This window comes from Chiloscyllium punctatum, chromosome 18 (assembly GCF_047496795.1).
Source record: "Chiloscyllium punctatum isolate Juve2018m chromosome 18, sChiPun1.3, whole genome shotgun sequence".
Lineage (NCBI taxonomy): Eukaryota > Metazoa > Chordata > Chondrichthyes > Orectolobiformes > Hemiscylliidae > Chiloscyllium > Chiloscyllium punctatum.
This window is the reverse complement of record NC_092756.1, coordinates 53,597,234-53,620,209: the sequence shown is the minus strand read 5'-3', so window position 1 is coordinate 53,620,209 and position 22,976 is coordinate 53,597,234. Positions and strand designations below refer to the sequence as shown.

General features: G+C 45.6%; 8 non-coding genes across 8 annotated transcripts; all 8 read left to right on the top strand.

The window, feature by feature from the left end:
* The first annotated feature begins 1,797 nt into the window (after positions 1-1,797).
* Positions 1,798-1,870, top strand: trnav-uac (transfer RNA valine (anticodon UAC)). The gene has a single exon. It is a non-coding gene; the product is annotated as a tRNA-Val (tRNA).
* Positions 1,871-4,760: 2,890 nt separating this feature from the next.
* Positions 4,761-4,833, top strand: trnav-uac (transfer RNA valine (anticodon UAC)). The gene has a single exon. It is a non-coding gene; the product is annotated as a tRNA-Val (tRNA).
* A 2,815-nt stretch (positions 4,834-7,648) lies between these two features.
* Positions 7,649-7,721, top strand: trnav-uac (transfer RNA valine (anticodon UAC)). Its single transcript has one exon. It is a non-coding gene; the product is annotated as a tRNA-Val (tRNA).
* A 2,876-nt stretch (positions 7,722-10,597) lies between these two features.
* On the top strand, positions 10,598-10,670 carry trnav-uac (transfer RNA valine (anticodon UAC)). Its single transcript has one exon. It is a non-coding gene; the product is annotated as a tRNA-Val (tRNA).
* Positions 10,671-13,485: 2,815 nt separating this feature from the next.
* trnav-uac (transfer RNA valine (anticodon UAC)) lies at positions 13,486-13,558 on the top strand. The gene has a single exon. It is a non-coding gene; the product is annotated as a tRNA-Val (tRNA).
* A 2,889-nt stretch (positions 13,559-16,447) lies between these two features.
* trnav-uac (transfer RNA valine (anticodon UAC)) lies at positions 16,448-16,520 on the top strand. The gene has a single exon. It is a non-coding gene; the product is annotated as a tRNA-Val (tRNA).
* A 2,815-nt stretch (positions 16,521-19,335) lies between these two features.
* trnav-uac (transfer RNA valine (anticodon UAC)) lies at positions 19,336-19,408 on the top strand. Its single transcript has one exon. It is a non-coding gene; the product is annotated as a tRNA-Val (tRNA).
* Positions 19,409-22,296: 2,888 nt separating this feature from the next.
* trnav-uac (transfer RNA valine (anticodon UAC)) lies at positions 22,297-22,369 on the top strand. The gene has a single exon. It is a non-coding gene; the product is annotated as a tRNA-Val (tRNA).
* The last annotated feature ends 607 nt before the right edge of the window (positions 22,370-22,976 follow it).

Below are 22,976 nucleotides of genomic sequence, written 5' to 3'. Positions count from 1 at the left end.
CCGGCCCCGAGGTCAGACCTTCCTCACAATGTAATCTGTCATTCTCGGATTGTAATGCTACCTCCGGTTTTAGGGTGGAACATTCTTTGGGAACCTTATTCTGCAAAACAGACACAGTGACTGAAACTATGCTGCACGGTATGATTTGGGACACGGCCTGCTCAGCTTTGTGCATTTTCCCTGTAGTCCGGTGTGTTTCATGTTCCGTGTAACCGTGAAAGTTGTCCTGTTTCGAACAATGGGTGAAATCATTGAGCAAAGCAAGAATCGAAACTGCAGTAATGTCAAGTAGCTCATGGTAATTTGACCCAATCATAACCGATCATATATTCTCACGCACTCACAAATACATTTGTAGCTGAATGCAGTCTGAGAAGATAGACTCAGCTTACCAGTGATTTTTGTCTGGATTGATGGGCTATCGTTAACTGCTGAGAAATTGATATTGTAGACGCGCACATCCCAGCAGTTGTGCGATTCGGAGAGGGATCATGGAACCCTTTTCACGTGAGTTTGCATCTGTTGTTATGCAGGAACACAATTGGAAGTGCAAGAAAATGGACGCTCGAGCGTGTTGGTAGTGTGGCCGAGCGGTCTAAGGCGCTGGATTAAGGCTCAGGTCTCGACAGAGGCGTGGGTTCGTACCCCACCGCTGCCATTTCTGCTGAACAGCTCCAACGGAACAGCTGGTTTAAACGCTGTTTCAATCCCTGCCTCATTTCTGTTTAAAACAGAAGAAAAATGAGTTTGCTTCCCGGGGAATTGACTGCGGTGTGGGAAAGTGCCGAATTTTCCAAAGTGTCTGTGCTGTCATGATCGTGTTCGCTTCCCGCGCGGAAAATCGCCAGCAGCTCTACTGTTGCTTTCTGTTCCAGGCAAGTTGAGCTTTTACTGGAACCGAATGGAGACTGTTATTTCATCGTTGTTGCGAAACAGACTCCTCCGGTGACTCGACTCGTCGTTATTTGGTTTTCTGGCCAATGAGAAAATCGTTCCAATGTATTTCGATGTCATATGTTATTAAATTTCTCCCACTTCCTTCATTTCCGTCCTGCAGTCATCGGAAGGGAAAGGTAATCTAATCGAGACTGTGATTGGTGAAATTCACTTTTTATGGCCCATTCTTATTATGTTCTTTCTTTGTCTCTTTGCAGCATTGTCTGGGAAGTGGTGGTGCACTCAGGCTCCAGTATGTTTGAAAGAGTAGTTTGGAATTGCCCTGTTGTTAGTTGTGTGATTACTTTATGGCTCATGCCCCCCCGACACTCTCACATTTAGCATTCATGCTCGCTGTGTCTGAAAATGCATTTGGTTCTCCAGTTTTGTTTGTGTTCCGTGTTAAATGCTTTCTGTTTTGCGATTCGCTCAATACATTACGAATTAACAGGGTTTCTGAGGTAACTTCCAGCTGCAAAAATCCTCAACTGAGAATCTGGGAAACTTTCACGGAGTATGGTCAGTCGGAGCAAAAGTAAGGAAGTCGTTCGTTTCTGCAGTGTTTCACAATGCTACCTTTCCCGTGAGCAGTCGAACAGACTAAATGATTTTGCCACAGACTGCGACGGTAAGCTCCGCAAAAACGTAATTCTTTAAAGCAGGTGTAAGCAACACAACGTTATTGGGGTACACCGCGTGGAAACAGATACTTCGGTGTATCTCGTCCATGCTCACAACAAAGCCAAAATTAAACAAGTCCCATTAAACAACGAGCTAACGGAAACAGAAAGGTGAAAGGTAGAATGGCTTCAACTTTCAGTGCTGGATGCCACTGAGCTGCAGTGAGGGCGACTGCGGCTTGTTTCTGTAGTGTAGTGGTCATCACGTTCGCCTTACACGCGAAAGGTCCCCGGTTCGAAACTGGGCAGAAACTGTTTTGCTCTTCAACTGCAGCCTTTTACATGGACAAGAACGCAGCTTTCTTGCTTGATTTCCCAACTTCAAACCTGCCTTCGAGTTTGCTTGAACAAATCTTCTCTCGTAGTGCAGTGCAATGCAATGCAATTCCATTTAATTACTGTGCAAAGCATTGTAAAGTTTTTCTCCAACCTGGTTCTGATCATATGCCATTCTGTTTGAGAGTGTAGTTACCCCCTTCTGATCCTTCCACGAAAAGCATTACCGCATTCGCATTCCTTGCGCAGGTGGCCCGGTTCAAAGACAGAGATGAAGCTGATGTGCTGGTGTCACAGTGCACCACGGATTCCTCAACTAGTCTGTCTGTCAAATGTATCCCAAAGTCGTCTCTGAAAGACCTCATTTGGAAGGTGTCTGTCGTTATTCAACGTGCGAGAATTGGCACCAGAGGTCCTGAATCATGTTTTGGAGCAGTTCCCACGTCAGTGGCTCATTCAATCAGCAACAGCAATGAAAGAAATTACACTCTCAGAGGAACCTCTGGACCTGTGCTTTCATAGCGTCGCTAGTATTAAGGTGCGCCCCGAGATCTAAGCCACGTTGGAACTGAAACGGAGGAATCGACAGAGAGGCTACAGAATGACATCGCATCCATTTGGTTTTCTTTAAATCACTGACGAGCAGGAAAATGTAAACGGGGAGGGCGTGTGGGGAAGTGAGGCAGTTGCGGCTCTGGAGAAAGTCCTTCTTTGTGATTCATTCTGCAACCAGAGACGTGACGGTGACTCAGGCGTGAGAGCTCTTCACATCGTGAACAAAAAGCAATCAAGGGCAGTTAGCACCTCTTCCGGAGTGGGGGTGGGGTGATGGTAATTACCTTTTGACTTCTGTTACTATGTTCAGAAACTGCCTTTTGGATTGAGGTGAACAGAAACTGCATTTCTAAAAAGCACCATGGAACTTGTTAAACTTTATTGAGTCACTTTTTCTCATCGATTCCCACACAGGTTTCCAACTCAGTTGGTATCGATGAGGCTCATGTCCAGGTGTGATAATCTCTGCAGCAAATTGCACGGTTAAGGTAAAAGGCAAGGAAAGTGGCATCTCGAACCGGCCCCGAGGTCAGACCTTCCTCACAATGTAATCTGTCATTCTCGGATTGTAATGCTACCTCCGGTTTTAGGGTGGAACATTCTTTGGGAACCTTATTCTGCAAAACAGACACAGTGACTGAAACTATGCTGCACGGTATGATTTGGGACACGGCCTGCTCAGCTTTGTGCATTTTCCCTGTAGTCCGGTGTGTTTCATGTTCCGTGTAACCGTGAAAGTTGTCCTGTTTCGAACAATGGGTGAAATCATTGAGCAAAGCAAGAATCGAAACTGCAGTAATGTCAAGTAGCTCATGGTAATTTGACCCAATCATAACCGATCATATATTCTCACGCACTCACAAATACATTTGTAGCTGAATGCAGTCTGAGAAGATAGACTCAGCTTACCAGTGATTTTTGTCTGGATTGATGGGCTATCGTTAACTGCTGAGAAATTGATATTGTAGACGCGCACATCCCAGCAGTTGTGCGATTCGGAGAGGGATCATGGAACCCTTTTCACGTGAGTTTGCATCTGTTGTTATGCAGGAACACAATTGGAAGTGCAAGAAAATGGACGCTCGAGCGTGTTGGTAGTGTGGCCGAGCGGTCTAAGGCGCTGGATTAAGGCTCAGGTCTCGACAGAGGCGTGGGTTCGTACCCCACCGCTGCCATTTCTGCTGAACAGCTCCAACGGAACAGCTGGTTTAAACGCTGTTTCAATCCCTGCCTCATTTCTGTTTAAAACAGAAGAAAAATGAGTTTGCTTCCCGGGGAATTGACTGCGGTGTGGGAAAGTGCCGAATTTTCCAAAGTGTCTGTGCTGTCATGATCGTGTTCGCTTCCCGCGCGGAAAATCGCCAGCAGCTCTACTGTTGCTTTCTGTTCCAGGCAAGTTGAGCTTTTACTGGAACCGAATGGAGACTGTTATTTCATCGTTGTTGCGAAACAGACTCCTCCGGTGACTCGACTAGTCGTTATTTGGTTTTCTGGCCAATGAGAAAATCGTTCCAATGTATTTCGATGTCATATGTTATTAAATTTCTCCCACTTCCTTCATTTCCGTCCTGCAGTCATCGGAAGGGAAAGGTAATCTAATCGAGACTGTGATTGGTGAAATTCACTTTTTATGTCCCATTCTTATTATGTTCTTTCTTTGTCTCTTTGCAGCATTGTCTGGGAAGTGGTGGTGTACTCAGGCTCCAGTATGTTTGAAAGAGTAGTTTGGAATTGCCCTGTTGTTAGTTGTGTGATTACTTTATGGCTCATGCCCCCTGACACTCTCACATTTAGCATTCATGCTCGCTGTGTCTGAAAATGCATTTGGTTTTCCAGTTTTGTTTGTGTTCCGTGTTAAATGCTTTCTGTTTTGCGATTCGCTCAATACATTACGAATTAACAGGGTTTCTGAGGTAACTTCCAGCTGCAAAAATCCTCAACTGAGAATCTGGGAAACTTTCACGGAGTATGGTCAGTCGGAGCAAAAGTAAGGAAGTCGTTCGTTTCTGCAGTGTTTCACAATGCTACCTTTCCCGTGAGCAGTCGAACAGACTAAATGATTTTGCCACAGACTGCGACGGTAAGCTCCGCAAAAACGTAATTCTTTAAAGCAGGTGTAAGCAACACAACGTTATTGGGGTACACCGCGTGGAAACAGATACTTCGGTGTATCTCGTCCATGCTCACCACAAAGCCAAAATTAAACAAGTCCCATTAAACAACGAGCTAACGGAAACAGAAAGGTGAAAGGTAGAATGGCTTCAACTTTCAGTGCTGGATGCCACTGAGCTGCAGGGAGAGCGACTGCGGCTTGTTTCTGTAGTGTAGTGGTCATCACGTTCGCCTTACACGCGAAAGGTCCCCGGTTCGAAACTGGGCAGAAACTGTTTTGCTCTTCAACTGCAGCCTTTTACATGGACAAGAACGCAGCTTTCTTGCTTGATTTCCCAACTTCAAACCTGCCTTCGAGTTTGCTTGAACAAATCTTCTCTCGTAGTGCAGTGCAATGCAATGCAATTCCATTTAATTACTGTGCAAAGCATTGTAAAGTTTTTCTCCAACCTGGTTCTGATCATATCCCATTCTGTTTGAGAGTGTAGTTACCCCCTTCTGATCCTTCCACGAAAAGCATTACCACGGATTCCTCAACTAGTCTGTCTGTCAAATGTATCCCAAAGTCGTCTCTGAAAGACCTCATTTGGAAGGTGTCTGTCGTTATTCAACGTGCGAGAATTGGCACCAGAGGTCCTGAATCATGTTTTGGAGCAGTTCCCACGTCAGTGGCTCATTCAATCAGCAACAGCAATGAAAGAAATTACACTCTCAGAGGAACCTCTGGACCTGTGCTTTCATAGCGTCGCTAGTATTAAGGTGCGCCCCGAGATCTAAGCCACGTTGGAACTGAAACGGAGGAATCGACAGAGAGGCTACAGAATGACATCGCATCCATTTGGTTTTCTTTAAATCACTGACGAGCAGGAAAATGTAAACGGGGAGGGCGTGTGGGGAAGTGAGGCAGTTGCGGCTCTGGAGAAAGTCCTTCTTTGTGATTCATTCTGCAACCAGAGACGTGACGGTGACTCAGGCGTGAGAGCTCTTCACATCGTGAACAAAAAGCAATCAAGGGCAGTTAGCACCTCTTCCGGAGTGGGGGTGGGGTGAGGTAATTACCTTTTGACTTCTGTTACTATGTTCAGAAACTGCCTTTTGGATTGAGGTGAACAGAAACTGCATTTCTAAAAAGCACCATGGAACTTGTTAAACTTTATTGAGTCACTTTTTCTCATCGATTCCCACACAGGTTTCCAACTCAGTTGGTATCGATGAGGCTCATGTCCAGGTGTGATAATCTCTGCAGCAAATTGCACGGTTAAGGTAAAAGGCAAGGAAAGTGGCATCTCGAACCGGCCCCGAGGTCAGACCTTCCTCACAATGTAATCTGTCATTCTCGGATTGTAATGCTACCTCCGGTTTTAGGGTGGAACATTCTTTGGGAACCTTATTCTGCAAAACAGACACAGTGACTGAAACTATGCTGCACGGTATGATTTGGGACACGGCCTGCTCAGCTTTGTGCATTTTCCCTGTAGTCCGGTGTGTTTCATGTTCCGTGTAACCGTGAAAGTTGTCCTGTTTCGAACAATGGGTGAAATCATTGAGCAAAGCAAGAATCGAAACTGCAGTAATGTCAAGTAGCTCATGGTAATTTGACCCAATCATAACCGATCATATATTCTCACGCACTCACAAATACATTTGTAGCTGAATGCAGTCTGAGAAGATAGACTCAGCTTACCAGTGATTTTTGTCTGGATTGATGGGCTATCGTTAACTGCTGAGAAATTGATATTGTAGACGCGCACATCCCAGCAGTTGTGCGATTCGGAGAGGGATCATGGAACCCTTTTCACGTGAGTTTGCATCTGTTGTTATGCAGGAACACAATTGGAAGTGCAAGAAAATGGACGCTCGAGCGTGTTGGTAGTGTGGCCGAGCGGTCTAAGGCGCTGGATTAAGGCTCAGGTCTCGACAGAGGCGTGGGTTCGTACCCCACCGCTGCCATTTCTGCTGAACAGCTCCAACGGAACAGCTGGTTTAAACGCTGTTTCAATCCCTGCCTCATTTCTGTTTAAAACAGAAGAAAAATGAGTTTGCTTCCCGGGGAATTGACTGCGGTGTGGGAAAGTGCCGAATTTTCCAAAGTGTCTGTGCTGTCATGATCGTGTTCGCTTCCCGCGCGGAAAATCGCCAGCAGCTCTACTGTTGCTTTCTGTTCCAGGCAAGTTGAGCTTTTACTGGAACCGAATGGAGACTGTTATTTCATCGTTGTTGCGAAACAGACTCCTCCGGTGACTCGACTCGTCGTTATTTGGTTTTCTGGCCAATGAGAAAATCGTTCCAATGTATTTCGATGTCATATGTTATTAAATTTCTCCCACTTCCTTCATTTCCGTCCTGCAGTCATCGGAAGGGAAAGGTAATCTAATCGAGACTGTGATTGGTGAAATTCACTTTTTATGGCCCATTCTTATTATGTTCTTTCTTTGTCTCTTTGCAGCATTGTCTGGGAAGTGGTGGTGCACTCAGGCTCCAGTATGTTTGAAAGAGTAGTTTGGAATTGCCCTGTTGTTAGTTGTGTGATTACTTTATGGCTCATGCCCCCCCGACACTCTCACATTTAGCATTCATGCTCGCTGTGTCTGAAAATGCATTTGGTTCTCCAGTTTTGTTTGTGTTCCGTGTTAAATGCTTTCTGTTTTGCGATTCGCTCAATACATTACGAATTAACAGGGTTTCTGAGGTAACTTCCAGCTGCAAAAATCCTCAACTGAGAATCTGGGAAACTTTCACGGAGTATGGTCAGTCGGAGCAAAAGTAAGGAAGTCGTTCGTTTCTGCAGTGTTTCACAATGCTACCTTTCCCGTGAGCAGTCGAACAGACTAAATGATTTTGCCACAGACTGCGACGGTAAGCTCCGCAAAAACGTAATTCTTTAAAGCAGGTGTAAGCAACACAACGTTATTGGGGTACACCGCGTGGAAACAGATACTTCGGTGTATCTCGTCCATGCTCACAACAAAGCCAAAATTAAACAAGTCCCATTAAACAACGAGCTAACGGAAACAGAAAGGTGAAAGGTAGAATGGCTTCAACTTTCAGTGCTGGATGCCACTGAGCTGCAGTGAGGGCGACTGCGGCTTGTTTCTGTAGTGTAGTGGTCATCACGTTCGCCTTACACGCGAAAGGTCCCCGGTTCGAAACTGGGCAGAAACTGTTTTGCTCTTCAACTGCAGCCTTTTACATGGACAAGAACGCAGCTTTCTTGCTTGATTTCCCAACTTCAAACCTGCCTTCGAGTTTGCTTGAACAAATCTTCTCTCGTAGTGCAGTGCAATGCAATGCAATTCCATTTAATTACTGTGCAAAGCATTGTAAAGTTTTTCTCCAACCTGGTTCTGATCATATGCCATTCTGTTTGAGAGTGTAGTTACCCCCTTCTGATCCTTCCACGAAAAGCATTACCGCATTCGCATTCCTTGCGCAGGTGGCCCGGTTCAAAGACAGAGATGAAGCTGATGTGCTGGTGTCACAGTGCACCACGGATTCCTCAACTAGTCTGTCTGTCAAATGTATCCCAAAGTCGTCTCTGAAAGACCTCATTTGGAAGGTGTCTGTCGTTATTCAACGTGCGAGAATTGGCACCAGAGGTCCTGAATCATGTTTTGGAGCAGTTCCCACGTCAGTGGCTCATTCAATCAGCAACAGCAATGAAAGAAATTACACTCTCAGAGGAACCTCTGGACCTGTGCTTTCATAGCGTCGCTAGTATTAAGGTGCGCCCCGAGATCTAAGCCACGTTGGAACTGAAACGGAGGAATCGACAGAGAGGCTACAGAATGACATCGCATCCATTTGGTTTTCTTTAAATCACTGACGAGCAGGAAAATGTAAACGGGGAGGGCGTGTGGGGAAGTGAGACAGTTGCGGCTCTGGAGAAAGTCCTTCTTTGTGATTCATTCTGCAACCAGAGACGTGACGGTGACTCAGGCGTGAGAGCTCTTCACATCGTGAACAAAAAGCAATCAAGGGCAGTTAGCACCTCTTCCGGAGTGGGGGTGGGGTGATGGTAATTACCTTTTGACTTCTGTTACTATGTTCAGAAACTGCCTTTTGGATTGAGGTGAACAGAAACTGCATTTCTAAAAAGCACCATGGAACTTGTTAAACTTTATTGAGTCACTTTTTCTCATCGATTCCCACACAGGTTTCCAACTCAGTTGGTATCGATGAGGCTCATGTCCAGGTGTGATAATCTCTGCAGCAAATTGCACGGTTAAGGTAAAAGGCAAGGAAAGTGGCATCTCGAACCGGCCCCGAGGTCAGACCTTCCTCACAATGTAATCTGTCATTCTCGGATTGTAATGCTACCTCCGGTTTTAGGGTGGAACATTCTTTGGGAACCTTATTCTGCAAAACAGACACAGTGACTGAAACTATGCTGCACGGTATGATTTGGGACACGGCCTGCTCAGCTTTGTGCATTTTCCCTGTAGTCCGGTGTGTTTCATGTTCCGTGTAACCGTGAAAGTTGTCCTGTTTCGAACAATGGGTGAAATCATTGAGCAAAGCAAGAATCGAAACTGCAGTAATGTCAAGTAGCTCATGGTAATTTGACCCAATCATAACCGATCATATATTCTCACGCACTCACAAATACATTTGTAGCTGAATGCAGTCTGAGAAGATAGACTCAGCTTACCAGTGATTTTTGTCTGGATTGATGGGCTATCGTTAACTGCTGAGAAATTGATATTGTAGACGCGCACATCCCAGCAGTTGTGCGATTCGGAGAGGGATCATGGAACCCTTTTCACGTGAGTTTGCATCTGTTGTTATGCAGGAACACAATTGGAAGTGCAAGAAAATGGACGCTCGAGCGTGTTGGTAGTGTGGCCGAGCGGTCTAAGGCGCTGGATTAAGGCTCAGGTCTCGACAGAGGCGTGGGTTCGTACCCCACCGCTGCCATTTCTGCGGAACAGCTGGTTTAAACGCCGTTTCAATCCCTGCCTCATTTCTGTTTAAAACAGAAGCAAAATGAGTTTGCTTCCCGGGGAATTGACTGCGGTGTGGGAAAGTGCCGAATTTTCCAAAGTGTCTGTGCTGTCATGATCGTGTTCGCTTCCCGCGCGGAAAATCGCCAGCAGCTCTACTGTTGCTTTCTGTTCCAGGCAAGTTGAGCTTTTACTGGAACCGAATGGAGACTGTTATTTCATCGTTGTTGCGAAACAGACTCCTCCGGTGACTCGACTAGTCGTTATTTGGTTTTCTGGCCAATGAGAAAATCGTTCCAATGTATTTCGATGTCATATGTTATTAAATTTCTCCCACTTCCTTCATTTCCGTCCTGCAGTCATCGGAAGGGAAAGGTAATCTAATCGAGACTGTGATTGGTGAAATTCACTTTTTATGGCCCATTCTTATTATGTTCTTTCTTTGTCTCTTTGCAGCATTGTCTGGGAAGTGGTGGTGTACTCAGGCTCCAGTATGTTTGAAAGAGTAGTTTGGAATTGCCCTGTTGTTAGTTGTGTGATTACTTTATGGCTCATGCCCCCTGACACTCTCACATTTAGCATTCATGCTCGCTGTGTCTGAAAATGCATTTGGTTTTCCAGTTTTGTTTGTGTTCCGTGTTAAATGCTTTCTGTTTTGCGATTCGCTCAATACATTACGAATTAACAGGGTTTCTGAGGTAACTTCCAGCTGCAAAAATCCTCAACTGAGAATCTGGGAAACTTTCACGGAGTATGGTCAGTCGGAGCAAAAGTAAGGAAGTCGTTCGTTTCTGCAGTGTTTCACAATGCTACCTTTCCCGTGAGCAGTCGAACAGACTAAATGATTTTGCCACAGACTGCGACGGTAAGCTCCGCAAAAACGTAATTCTTTAAAGCAGGTGTAAGCAACACAACGTTATTGGGGTACACCGCGTGGAAACAGATACTTCGGTGTATCTCGTCCATGCTCACCACATAGCCAAAATTAAACAAGTCCCATTAAACAACGAGCTAACGGAAACAGAAAGGTGAAAGGTAGAATGGCTTCAACTTTCAGTGCTGGATGCCACTGAGCTGCAGCGAGAGCGACTGCGGCTTGTTTCTGTAGTGTAGTGGTCATCACGTTCGCCTTACACGCGAAAGGTCCCCGGTTCGAAACTGGGCAGAAACTGTTTTGCTCTTCAACTGCAGCCTTTTACATGGACAAGAACGCAGCTTTCTTGCTTGATTTCCCAACTTCAAACCTGCCTTCGAGTTTGCTTGAACAAATCTTCTCTCGTAGTGCAGTGCAATGCAATGCAATTCCATTTAATTACTGTGCAAAGCATTGTAAAGTTTTTCTCCAACCTGGTTCTGATCATATCCCATTCTGTTTGAGAGTGTAGTTACCCCCTTCTGATCCTTCCACGAAAAGCATTACCACGGATTCCTCAAATAGTCTATCTGTCAAATGTATCCCAAAGTCGTCTCTGAAAGACCTCATTTGGAAGGTGTCTGTCGTTATTCAACGTGCGAGAATTGGCACCAGATGTCCTGAATCATGTTTTGGAGCAGTTCCCACGTCACTGGCTCATTCAATCAGCAACAGCAATGAAAGAAATTACACTCTCAGAGGAACCTCTGGACCTGTGCTTTCATAGCGTCGCTAGTATTAAGGTGCGCCCCGAGATCTAAGCCACGTTGGAACTGAAACGGAGGAATCGACAGAGAGGCTACAGAATGACATCGCATCCATTTGGTTTTCTTTAAATCACTGACGAGCAGGAAAATGTAAACGGGGAGGGCGAGTGGGGAAGTGAGGCAGTTGCGGCTCTGGAGAAAGTCCTTCTTTGTGATTCATTCTGCAACCAGAGACGTGACGGTGACTCAGGCGTGAGAGCTCTTCACATCGTGAACAAAAAGCAATCAAGGGCAGTTAGCACCTCTTCCGGAGTGGGGGTGGGGTGAGGTAATTACCTTTTGACTTCTGTTACTATGTTCAGAAACTGCCTTTTGGATTGAGGTGAACAGAAACTGCATTTCTAAAAAGCACCATGGAACTTGTTAAACTTTATTGAGTCACTTTTTCTCATCGATTCCCACACAGGTTTCCAACTCAGTTGGTATCGATGAGGCTCATGTCCAGGTGTGATAATCTCTGCAGCAAATTGCACGGTTAAGGTAAAAGGCAAGGAAAGTGGCATCTCGAACCGGCCCCGAGGTCAGACCTTCCTCACAATGTAATCTGTCATTCTCGGATTGTAATGCTACCTCCGGTTTTAGGGTGGAACATTCTTTGGGAACCTTATTCTGCAAAACAGACACAGTGACTGAAACTATGCTGCACGGTATGATTTGGGACACGGCCTGCTCAGCTTTGTGCATTTTCCCTGTAGTCCGGTGTGTTTCATGTTCCGTGTAACCGTGAAAGTTGTCCTGTTTCGAACAATGGGTGAAATCATTGAGCAAAGCAAGAATCGAAACTGCAGTAATGTCAAGTAGCTCATGGTAATTTGACCCAATCATAACCGATCATATATTCTCACGCACTCACAAATACATTTGTAGCTGAATGCAGTCTGAGAAGATAGACTCAGCTTACCAGTGATTTTTGTCTGGATTGATGGGCTATCGTTAACTGCTGAGAAATTGATATTGTAGACGCGCACATCCCAGCAGTTGTGCGATTCGGAGAGGGATCATGGAACCCTTTTCACGTGAGTTTGCATCTGTTGTTATGCAGGAACACAATTGGAAGTGCAAGAAAATGGACGCTCGAGCGTGTTGGTAGTGTGGCCGAGCGGTCTAAGGCGCTGGATTAAGGCTCAGGTCTCGACAGAGGCGTGGGTTCGTACCCCACCGCTGCCATTTCTGCTGAACAGCTCCAACGGAACAGCTGGTTTAAACGCTGTTTCAATCCCTGCCTCATTTCTGTTTAAAACAGAAGAAAAATGAGTTTGCTTCCCGGGGAATTGACTGCGGTGTGGGAAAGTGCCGAATTTTCCAAAGTGTCTGTGCTGTCATGATCGTGTTCGCTTCCCGCGCGGAAAATCGCCAGCAGCTCTACTGTTGCTTTCTGTTCCAGGCAAGTTGAGCTTTTACTGGAACCGAATGGAGACTGTTATTTCATCGTTGTTGCGAAACAGACTCCTCCGGTGACTCGACTCGTCGTTATTTGGTTTTCTGGCCAATGAGAAAATCGTTCCAATGTATTTCGATGTCATATGTTATTAAATTTCTCCCACTTCCTTCATTTCCGTCCTGCAGTCATCGGAAGGGAAAGGTAATCTAATCGAGACTGTGATTGGTGAAATTCACTTTTTATGGCCCATTCTTATTATGTTCTTTCTTTGTCTCTTTGCAGCATTGTCTGGGAAGTGGTGGTGCACTCAGGCTCCAGTATGTTTGAAAGAGTAGTTTGGAATTGCCCTGTTGTTAGTTGTGTGATTACTTTATGGCTCATGCCCCCCCGACACTCTCACATTTAGCATTCATGCTCGCTGTGTCTGAAAATGCATTTGGTTCTCCAGTTTTGTTTGTGTTCCGTGTTAAATGCTTTCTGTTTTGCGATTCGCTCAATACATTACGAATTAACAGGGTTTCTGAGGTAACTTCCAGCTGCAAAAATCCTCAACTGAGAATCTGGGAAACTTTCACGGAGTATGGTCAGTCGGAGCAAAAGTAAGGAAGTCGTTCGTTTCTGCAGTGTTTCACAATGCTACCTTTCCCGTGAGCAGTCGAACAGACTAAATGATTTTGCCACAGACTGCGACGGTAAGCTCCGCAAAAACGTAATTCTTTAAAGCAGGTGTAAGCAACACAACGTTATTGGGGTACACCGCGTGGAAACAGATACTTCGGTGTATCTCGTCCATGCTCACAACAAAGCCAAAATTAAACAAGTCCCATTAAACAACGAGCTAACGGAAACAGAAAGGTGAAAGGTAGAATGGCTTCAACTTTCAGTGCTGGATGCCACTGAGCTGCAGTGAGGGCGACTGCGGCTTGTTTCTGTAGTGTAGTGGTCATCACGTTCGCCTTACACGCGAAAGGTCCCCGGTTCGAAACTGGGCAGAAACTGTTTTGCTCTTCAACTGCAGCCTTTTACATGGACAAGAACGCAGCTTTCTTGCTTGATTTCCCAACTTCAAACCTGCCTTCGAGTTTGCTTGAACAAATCTTCTCTCGTAGTGCAGTGCAATGCAATGCAATTCCATTTAATTACTGTGCAAAGCATTGTAAAGTTTTTCTCCAACCTGGTTCTGATCATATGCCATTCTGTTTGAGAGTGTAGTTACCCCCTTCTGATCCTTCCACGAAAAGCATTACCGCATTCGCATTCCTTGCGCAGGCGGCCCGGTTCAAAGACAGAGAAGAAGCTGATGTGCTGGTGTCACAGTGCACCACGGATTCCTCAACTAGTCTGTCTGTCAAATGTATCCCAAAGTCGTCTCTGAAAGACCTCATTTGGAAGGTGTCTGTCGTTATTCAACGTGCGAGAATTGGCACCAGAGGTCCTGAATCATGTTTTGGAGCAGTTCCCACGTCAGTGGCTCATTCAATCAGCAACAGCAATGAAAGAAATTACACTCTCAGAGGAACCTCTGGACCTGTGCTTTCATAGCGTCGCTAGTATTAAGGTGCGCCCCGAGATCTAAGCCACGTTGGAACTGAAACGGAGGAATCGACAGAGAGGCTACAGAATGACATCGCATCCATTTGGTTTTCTTTAAATCACTGACGAGCAGGAAAATGTAAACGGGGAGGGCGTGTGGGGAAGTGAGGCAGTTGCGGCTCTGGAGAAAGTCCTTCTTTGTGATTCATTCTGCAACCAGAGACGTGACGGTGACTCAGGCGTGAGAGCTCTTCACATCGTGAACAAAAAGCAATCAAGGGCAGTTAGCACCTCTTCCGGAGTGGGGGTGGGGTGAGGTAATTACCTTTTGACTTCTGTTACTATGTTCAGAAACTGCCTTTTGGATTGAGGTGAACAGAAACTGCATTTCTAAAAAGCACCATGGAACTTGTTAAACTTTATTGAGTCACTTTTTCTCATCGATTCCCACACAGGTTTCCAACTCAGTTGGTATCGATGAGGCTCATGTCCAGGTGTGATAATCTCTGCAGCAAATTGCACGGTTAAGGTAAAAGGCAAGGAAAGTGGCATCTCGAACCGGCCCCGAGGTCAGACCTTCCTCACAATGTAATCTGTCATTCTCGGATTGTAATGCTACCTCCGGTTTTAGGGTGGAACATTCTTTGGGAACCTTATTCTGCAAAACAGACACAGTGACTGAAACTATGCTGCACGGTATGATTTGGGACACGGCCTGCTCAGCTTTGTGCATTTTCCCTGTAGTCCGGTGTGTTTCATGTTCCGTGTCACCGTGAAAGTTGTCCTGTTTCGAACAATGGGTGAAATCATTGAGCAAAGCAAGAATCGAAACTGCAGTAATGTCAAGTAGCTCATGGTAATTTGACCCAATCATAACCGATCATATATTCTCACGCACTCACAGATACATTTGTAGCTGAATGCAGTCTGAGAAGATAGACTCAGCTTACCAGTGATTTTTGTCTGGATTGATGGGCTATCGTTAACTGCTGAGAAATTGATATTGTAGACGCGCACATCCCAGCAGCTGTGCGAGTCGGAGAGGGATCATGGAACCCTTTTCACGTGAGTTTGCATCTGTTGTTATGCAGGAACACAATGGGAAGTGCAAGAAAATGGACTCTCGAGCGTGTTGGTAGTGTGGCCGAGCCGTCTAAGGTGCTGGATTAAGGCTCCAGTCTCGACAGAGGCGTGGGTTCGTATCCCACCGCTGCCTTTTCTGCTGAACAGCTCCAACGGAAGAGCTGGTTTAAATGCTGTTTCAATCCCTGCCTCATTTCTGTTTAAAACAGAAGAAAAATGAGTTTGCTTCCCGGGGAATTGACTGCGGTGTGGGAAAGTGCCGAATTTTCCAAAGTGTCTGTGCTGTCATGATCGTGTTCGCTTCCCGCGCGGAAAATCGCCAGCAGCTCTACTGTTGCTTTCTGTTCCAGGCAAGTTGAGTTTTTACTGGAACCGAATGGAGACTGTTATTTCATCGTTGTTGCGAAACAGACTCCTCCGGTGACTCGACTAGTCGTTATTTGGTTTTCTGGCCAATGAGAAAATCGTTCCAATGTATTTCGATGTCATATGTTATTAAATTTCTCCCACTTCCTTCATTTCCGTCCTGCAGTCATCGGAAGGGAAAGGTAATCTAATCGAGACTGTGATTGGTGAAATTCACTTTTTATGTCCCATTCTTATTATGTTCTTTCTTTGTCTCTTTGCAGCATTGTCTGGGAAGTGGTGGTGTACTCAGGCTCCAGTATGTTTGAAAGAGTAGTTTGGAATTGCCCTGTTGTTAGTTGTGTGATTACTTTATGGCTCATGCCCCCTGACACTCTCACATTTAGCATTCATGCTCGCTGTGTCTGAAAATGCATTTGGTTTTCCAGTTTTGTTTGTGTTCCGTGTTAAATGCTTTCTGTTTTGCGATTCGCTCAATACATTACGAATTAACAGGGTTTCTGAGGTAACTTCCAGCTGCAAAAATCCTCAACTGAGAATCTGGGAAACTTTCACGGAGTATGGTCAGTCGGAGCAAAAGTAAGGAAGTCGTTCGTTTCTGCAGTGTTTCACAATGCTACCTTTCCCGTGAGCAGTCGAACAGACTAAATGATTTTGCCACAGACTGCGACGGTAAGCTCCGCAAAAACGTAATTCTTTAAAGCAGGTGTAAGCAACACAACGTTATTGGGGTACACCGCGTGGAAACAGATACTTCGGTGTATCTCGTCCATGCTCACCACAAAGCCAAAATTAAACAAGTCCCATTAAACAACGAGCTAACGGAAACAGAAAGGTGAAAGGTAGAATGGCTTCAACTTTCAGTGCTGGATGCCACTGAGCTGCAGGGAGAGCGACTGCGGCTTGTTTCTGTAGTGTAGTGGTCATCACGTTCGCCTTACACGCGAAAGGTCCCCGGTTCGAAACTGGGCAGAAACTGTTTTGCTCTTCAACTGCAGCCTTTTACATGGACAAGAACGCAGCTTTCTTGCTTGATTTCCCAACTTCAAACCTGCCTTCGAGTTTGCTTGAACAAATCTTCTCTCGTAGTGCAGTGCAATGCAATGCAATTCCATTTAATTACTGTGCAAAGCATTGTAAAGTTTTTCTCCAACCTGGTTCTGATCATATCCCATTCTGTTTGAGAGTGTAGTTACCCCCTTCTGATCCTTCCACGAAAAGCATTACCACGGATTCCTCAACTAGTCTGTCTGTCAAATGTATCCCAAAGTCGTCTCTGAAAGACCTCATTTGGAAGGTGTCTGTCGTTATTCAACGTGCGAGAATTGGCACCAGAGGTCCTGAATCATGTTTTGGAGCAGTTCCCACGTCAGTGGCTCATTCAATCAGCAACAGCAATGAAAGAAATTACACTCTCAGAGGAACCTCTGGACCTGTGCTTTCATAGCGTCGCTAGTATTAAGGTGCGCCCCGAGATCTAAGCCACGTTGGAACTGAAACGGAGGAATCGACAGAGAGGCTACAGAATGACATCGCATCCATTTGGTTTTCTTTAAATCACTGACGAGCAGGAAAATGTAAACGGGGAGGGCGTGTGGGGAAGTGAGGCAGTTGCGGCTCTGGAGAAAGTCCTTCTTTGTGATTCATTCTGCAACCAGAGACGTGACGGTGACTCAGGCGTGAGAGCTCTTCACATCGTGAACAAAAAGCAATCAAGGGCAGTTAGCACCTCTTCCGGAGTGGGGGTGGGGTGAGGTAATTACCTTTTGACTTCTGTTACTATGTTCAGAAACTGCCTTTTGGATTGAGGTGAACAGAAACTGCATTTCTAAAAAGCACCATGGAACTTGTTAAACTTTATTGAGTCACTTTTTCTCATCGATTCCCACACAGGTTTCCAACTCAGTTGGTATCGATGAGGCTCATGTCCAGGTGTGATAATCTGTGCAGCAAATTGCACGGTTAAGGTAAAAGGCAAGGAAAGTGGCATCTCGAACCGGCCCCGAGGTCAGACCTTCCTCACAATGTAATCTGTCATTCTCGGATTGTAATGCTACCTCCGGTTTTAGGGTGGAACATTCTTTGGGAACCTTATTCTGCAAAACAGACACAGTGACTGAAACTATGCTGCACGGTATGATTTGGGACACGGCCTGCTCAGCTTTGTGCATTTTCCCTGTAGTCCGGTGTGTTTCATGTTCCGTGTAACCGTGAAAGTTGTCCTGTTTCGAACAATGGGTGAAATCATTGAGCAAAGCAAGAATCGAAACTGCAGTAATGTCAAGTAGCTCATGGTAATTTGACCCAATCATAACCGATCATATATTCTCACGCACTCACAAATACATTTGTAGCTGAATGCAGTCTGAGAAGATAGACTCAGCTTACCAGTGATTTTTGTCTGGATTGATGGGCTATCGTTAACTGCTGAGAAATTGATATTGTAGACGCGCACATCCCAGCAGTTGTGCGATTCGGAGAGGGATCATGGAACCCTTTTCACGTGAGTTTGCATCTGTTGTTATGCAGGAACACAATTGGAAGTGCAAGAAAATGGACGCTCGAGCGTGTTGGTAGTGTGGCCGAGCGGTCTAAGGCGCTGGATTAAGGCTCAGGTCTCGACAGAGGCGTGGGTTCGTACCCCACCGCTGCCATTTCTGCTGAACAGCTCCAACGGAACAGCTGGTTTAAACGCCGTTTCAATCCCTGCCTCATTTCTGTTTAAAACAGAAGCAAAATGAGTTTGCTTCCCGGGGAATTGACTGCGGTGTGGGAAAGTGCCGAATTTTCCAAAGTGTCTGTGCTGTCATGATCGTGTTCGCTTCCCGCGCGGAAAATCGCCAGCAGCTCTACTGTTGCTTTCTGTTCCAGGCAAGTTGAGCTTTTACTGGAACCGAATGGAGACTGTTATTTCATCGTTGTTGCGAAACAGACTCCTCCGGTGACTCGACTCGTCGTTATTTGGTTTTCTGGCCAATGAGAAAATCGTTCCAATGTATTTCGATGTCATATGTTATTAAATTTCTCCCACTTCCTTCATTTCCGTCCTGCAGTCATCGGAAGGGAAAGGTAATCTAATCGAGACTGTGATTGGTGAAATTCACTTTTTATGGCCCATTCTTATTATGTTCTTTCTTTGTCTCTTTGCAGCATTGTCTGGGAAGTGGTGGTGCACTCAGGCTACAGTATGTTTGAAAGAGTAGTTTGGAATTGCCCTGTTGTTAGTTGTGTGATTACTTTATGGCTCATGCCCCCCCGACACTCTCACATTTAGCATTCATGCTCGCTGTGTCTGAAAATGCATTTGGTTCTCCAGTTTTGTTTGTGTTCCGTGTTAAATGCTTTCTGTTTTGCGATTCGCTCAATACATTACGAATTAACAGGGTTTCTGAGGTAACTTCCAGCTGCAAAAATTCTCAACTGAGAATCTGGGAAACTTTCACGGAGTATGGTCAGTCGGAGCAAAAGTAAGGAAGTCGTTCGTTTCTGCAGTGTTTCACAATGCTACCTTTCCCGTGAGCAGTCCAACAGACTAAATGATTTTGCCACAGACTGCGACGGTAAGCTCCGCAAAAACGTAATTCTTTAAAGCAGGTGTAAGCAACACAACGTTATTGGGGTACACCGCGTGGAAACAGATACTTCGGTGTATCTCGTCCATGCTCACCACAAAGCCAAAATTAAACAAGTCCCATTAAACAACGAGCTAACGGAAACAGAAAGGTGAAAGGTAGAATGGCTTCAACTTTCAGTGCTGGATGCCACTGAGCTGCAGTGAGGGCGACTGCGGCTTGTTTCTGTAGTGTAGTGGTCATCACGTTCGCCTTACATGCGAAAGGTCCCCGGTTCGAAACTGGGCAGAAACTGTTTTGCTCTTCAACTGCAGCCTTTTACATGGACAAGAACGCAGCTTTCTTGCTTGATTTCCCAACTTCAAACCTGCCTTCGAGTTTGCTTGAACAAATCTTCTCTCGTAGTGCAGTGCAATGCAATGCAATTCCATTTAATTACTGTGCAAAGCATTGTAAAGTTTTTCTCCAACCTGGTTCTGATCATATGCCATTCGGTTTGAGAGTGTAGTTACCCCCTTCTGATCCTTCCACGAAAAGCATTACCGCATTCGCATTCCTTGCGCAGGCGGCCCGGTTCAAAGACAGAGATGAAGCTGATGTGCTGGTGTCACAGTGCACCACGGATTCCTCAACTAGTCTGTCTGTCAAATGTATCCCAAAGTCGTCTCTGAAAGACCTCATTTGGAAGGTGTCTGTCGTTATTCAACGTGCGAGAATTGGCACCAGAGGTCCTGAATCATGTTTTGGAGCAGTTCCCACGTCAGTGGCTCATTCAATCAGCAACAGCAATGAAAGAAATTACACTCTCAGAGGAACCTCTGGACCTGTGCTTTCATAGCGTCGCTAGTATTAAGGTGCGCCCCGAGATCTAAGCCACGTTGGAACTGAAACGGAGGAATCGACAGAGAGGCTACAGAATGACATCGCATCCATTTGGTTTTCTTTAAATCACTGACGAGCAGGAAAATGTAAACGGGGAGGGCGTGTGGGGAAGTGAGGCAGTTGCGGCTCTGGAGAAAGTCCTTCTTTGTGATTCATTCTGCAACCAGAGACGTGACGGTGACTCAGGCGTGAGAGCTCGTCACATCGTGAACAAAAAGCAATCAAGGGCAGTTAGCACCTCTTCCGGAGTGGGGGTGGGGTGAGGTAATTACCTTTTGACTTCTGTTACTATGTTCAGAAACTGCCTTTTGGATTGAGGTGAACAGAAACTGCATTTCTAAAAAGCACCATGGAACTTGTTAAACTTTATTGAGTCACTTTTTCTCATCGATTCCCACACAGGTTTCCAACTCAGTTGGTATCGATGAGGCTCATGTCCAGGTGTGATAATCTCTGCAGCAAATTGCACGGTTAAGGTAAAAGGCAAGGAAAGTGGCATCTCGAACCGGCCCCGAGGTCAGACCTTCCTCACAATGTAATCTGTCATTCTCGGATTGTAATGCTACCTCCGGTTTTAGGGTGGAACATTCTTTGGGAACCTTATTCTGCAAAACAGACACAGTGACTGAAACTATGCTGCACGGTATGATTTGGGACACGGCCTGCTCAGCTTTGTGCATTTTCCCTGTATTCCGGTGTGTTTCATGTTCCGTGTAACCGTGAAAGTTGTCCTGTTTCGAACAATGGGTGAAATCATTGAGCAAAGCAAGAATCGAAACTGCAGTAATGTCAAGTAGCTCATGGTAATTTGACCCAATCATAACCGATCATATATTCTCACGCACTCACAGATACATTTGTAGCTGAATGCAGTCTGAGAAGATAGACTCAGCTTACCAGTGATTTTTGTCTGGATTGATGGGCTATCGTTAACTGCTGAGAAATTGATATTGTAGACGCGCACATCCCAGCAGTTGTGCGAGTCGGAGAGGGATCATGGAACCCTTTTCACGTGAGTTTGCATCTGTTGTTATGCAGGAACACAATTGGAAGTGCAAGAAAATGGACGCTCTAGCGTGTTGGTAGTGTGGCCGAGCGGTCTAAGGCGCTGGATTAAGGCTCAGGTCTCGACAGAGGCGTGGGTTCGTATCCCACCGCTGCCATTTCTGCTGAACAGCTCCAACGGAACAGCTGGTTTAAATGCTGTTTCAATCCCTGCCTCATTTCTGTTTAAAACAGAAGAAAAATGAGTTTGCTTCCCGGGGAATTGAATGCGGTGTGGGAAAGTGCCGAATTTTCCAAAGTGTCTGTGCTGTCATGATCGTGTTCGCTTCCCGCGCGGAAAATCGCCAGCAGCTCTACTGTTGCTTTCTGTTCCAGGCAAGTTGAGCTTTTACTGGAGCCGAATGGAGACTGTTATTTCATCGTTGTTGCGAAACAGACTCCTCCGGTGACTCGACTCGTCGTTATTTGGTTTTCTGGCCAATGAGAAAATCGTTCCAATGTATTTCGATGTCATATGTTATTAAATTTCTCCCACTTCCTTCATTTCCGTCCTGCAGTCATCGGAAGGGAAAGGTAATCTAATCGCGACTTTGATTGGTGAAATTCACTTTTTATGGCCATTCTTATTATGTTCTTTCTTTGTCTCTTTGCAGCATTGTCTGGGAAGTGGTGGTGTACTCAGGCTCCAGTATGTTTGAAAGAGTAGTTTGGAATTGCCCTGTTGTTAGTTGTTTGATTACTTTATGGCTCATGCCCCCCGACACTCTCACATTTAGCATTCATGCTCGCTGTGTCTGAAAATGCATTTGGTTTTCCAGTTTTGTTTGTGTTCCGTGTTAAATGCTTTCTGTTTTGCGATTCGCTCAATACATTACTAATTAACAGGGTTTCTGAGGTAACTTCCAGCTGCAAAAATCCTCAACTGAGAATCTGGGAAACTTTCACGGAGTATGGTCAGTCGGAGCAAAAGTAAGGAAGTCGTTCGTTTCTGCAGTGTTTCACAATGCTACCTTTCCCGTGAGCAGTCCAACAGACTAAATGATTTTGCCACAGACTGCGACGGTAAGCTCCGCAAAAACGTAATTCTTTAAAGCAGGTGTAAGCAACACAACGTTATTGGGGTACACCGCGTGGAAACAGATACTTCGGTGTATCTCGTCCATGCTCACAACAAAGCCAAAATTAAACAAGTCCCATTAAACAACGAGCTAACGGAAACAGAAAGGTGAAAGGTAGAATGGCTTCAACTTTCAGTGCTGGATGCCACTGAGCTGCAGTGAGGGCGACTGCGGCTTGTTTCTGTAGTGTAGTGGTCATCACGTTCGCCTTACACGCGAAAGGTCCCCGGTTCGAAACTGGGCAGAAACTGTTTTGCTCTTCAACTGCAGCCTTTTACATGGACAAGAACGCAGCTTTCTTGCTTGATTTCCCAACTTCAAACCTGCCTTCGAGTTTGCTTGAACAAATCTTCTCTCGTAGTGCAGTGCAATGCAATGCAATTCCATTTAATTACTGTGCAAAGCATTGTAAAGTTTTTCTCCAACCTGGTTCTGATCATATGCCATTCTGTTTGAGAGTGTAGTTACCCCCTTCTGATCCTTCCACGAAAAGCATTACCGCATTCGCATTCCTTGCGCAGGCGGCCCGGTTCAAAGACAGAGAAGAAGCTGATGTGCTGGTGTCACAGTGCACCACGGATTCCTCAACTAGTCTGTCTGTCAAATGTATCCCAAAGTCGTCTCTGAAAGACCTCATTTGGAAGGTGTCTGTCGTTATTCAACGTGCGAGAATTGGCACCAGAGGTCCTGAATCATGTTTTGGAGCAGTTCCCACGTCAGTGGCTCATTCAATCAGCAACAGCAATGAAAGAAATTACACTCTCAGAGGAACCTCTGGACCTGTGCTTTCATAGCGTCGCTAGTATTAAGGTGCGCCCCGAGATCTAAGCCACGTTGGAACTGAAACGGAGGAATCG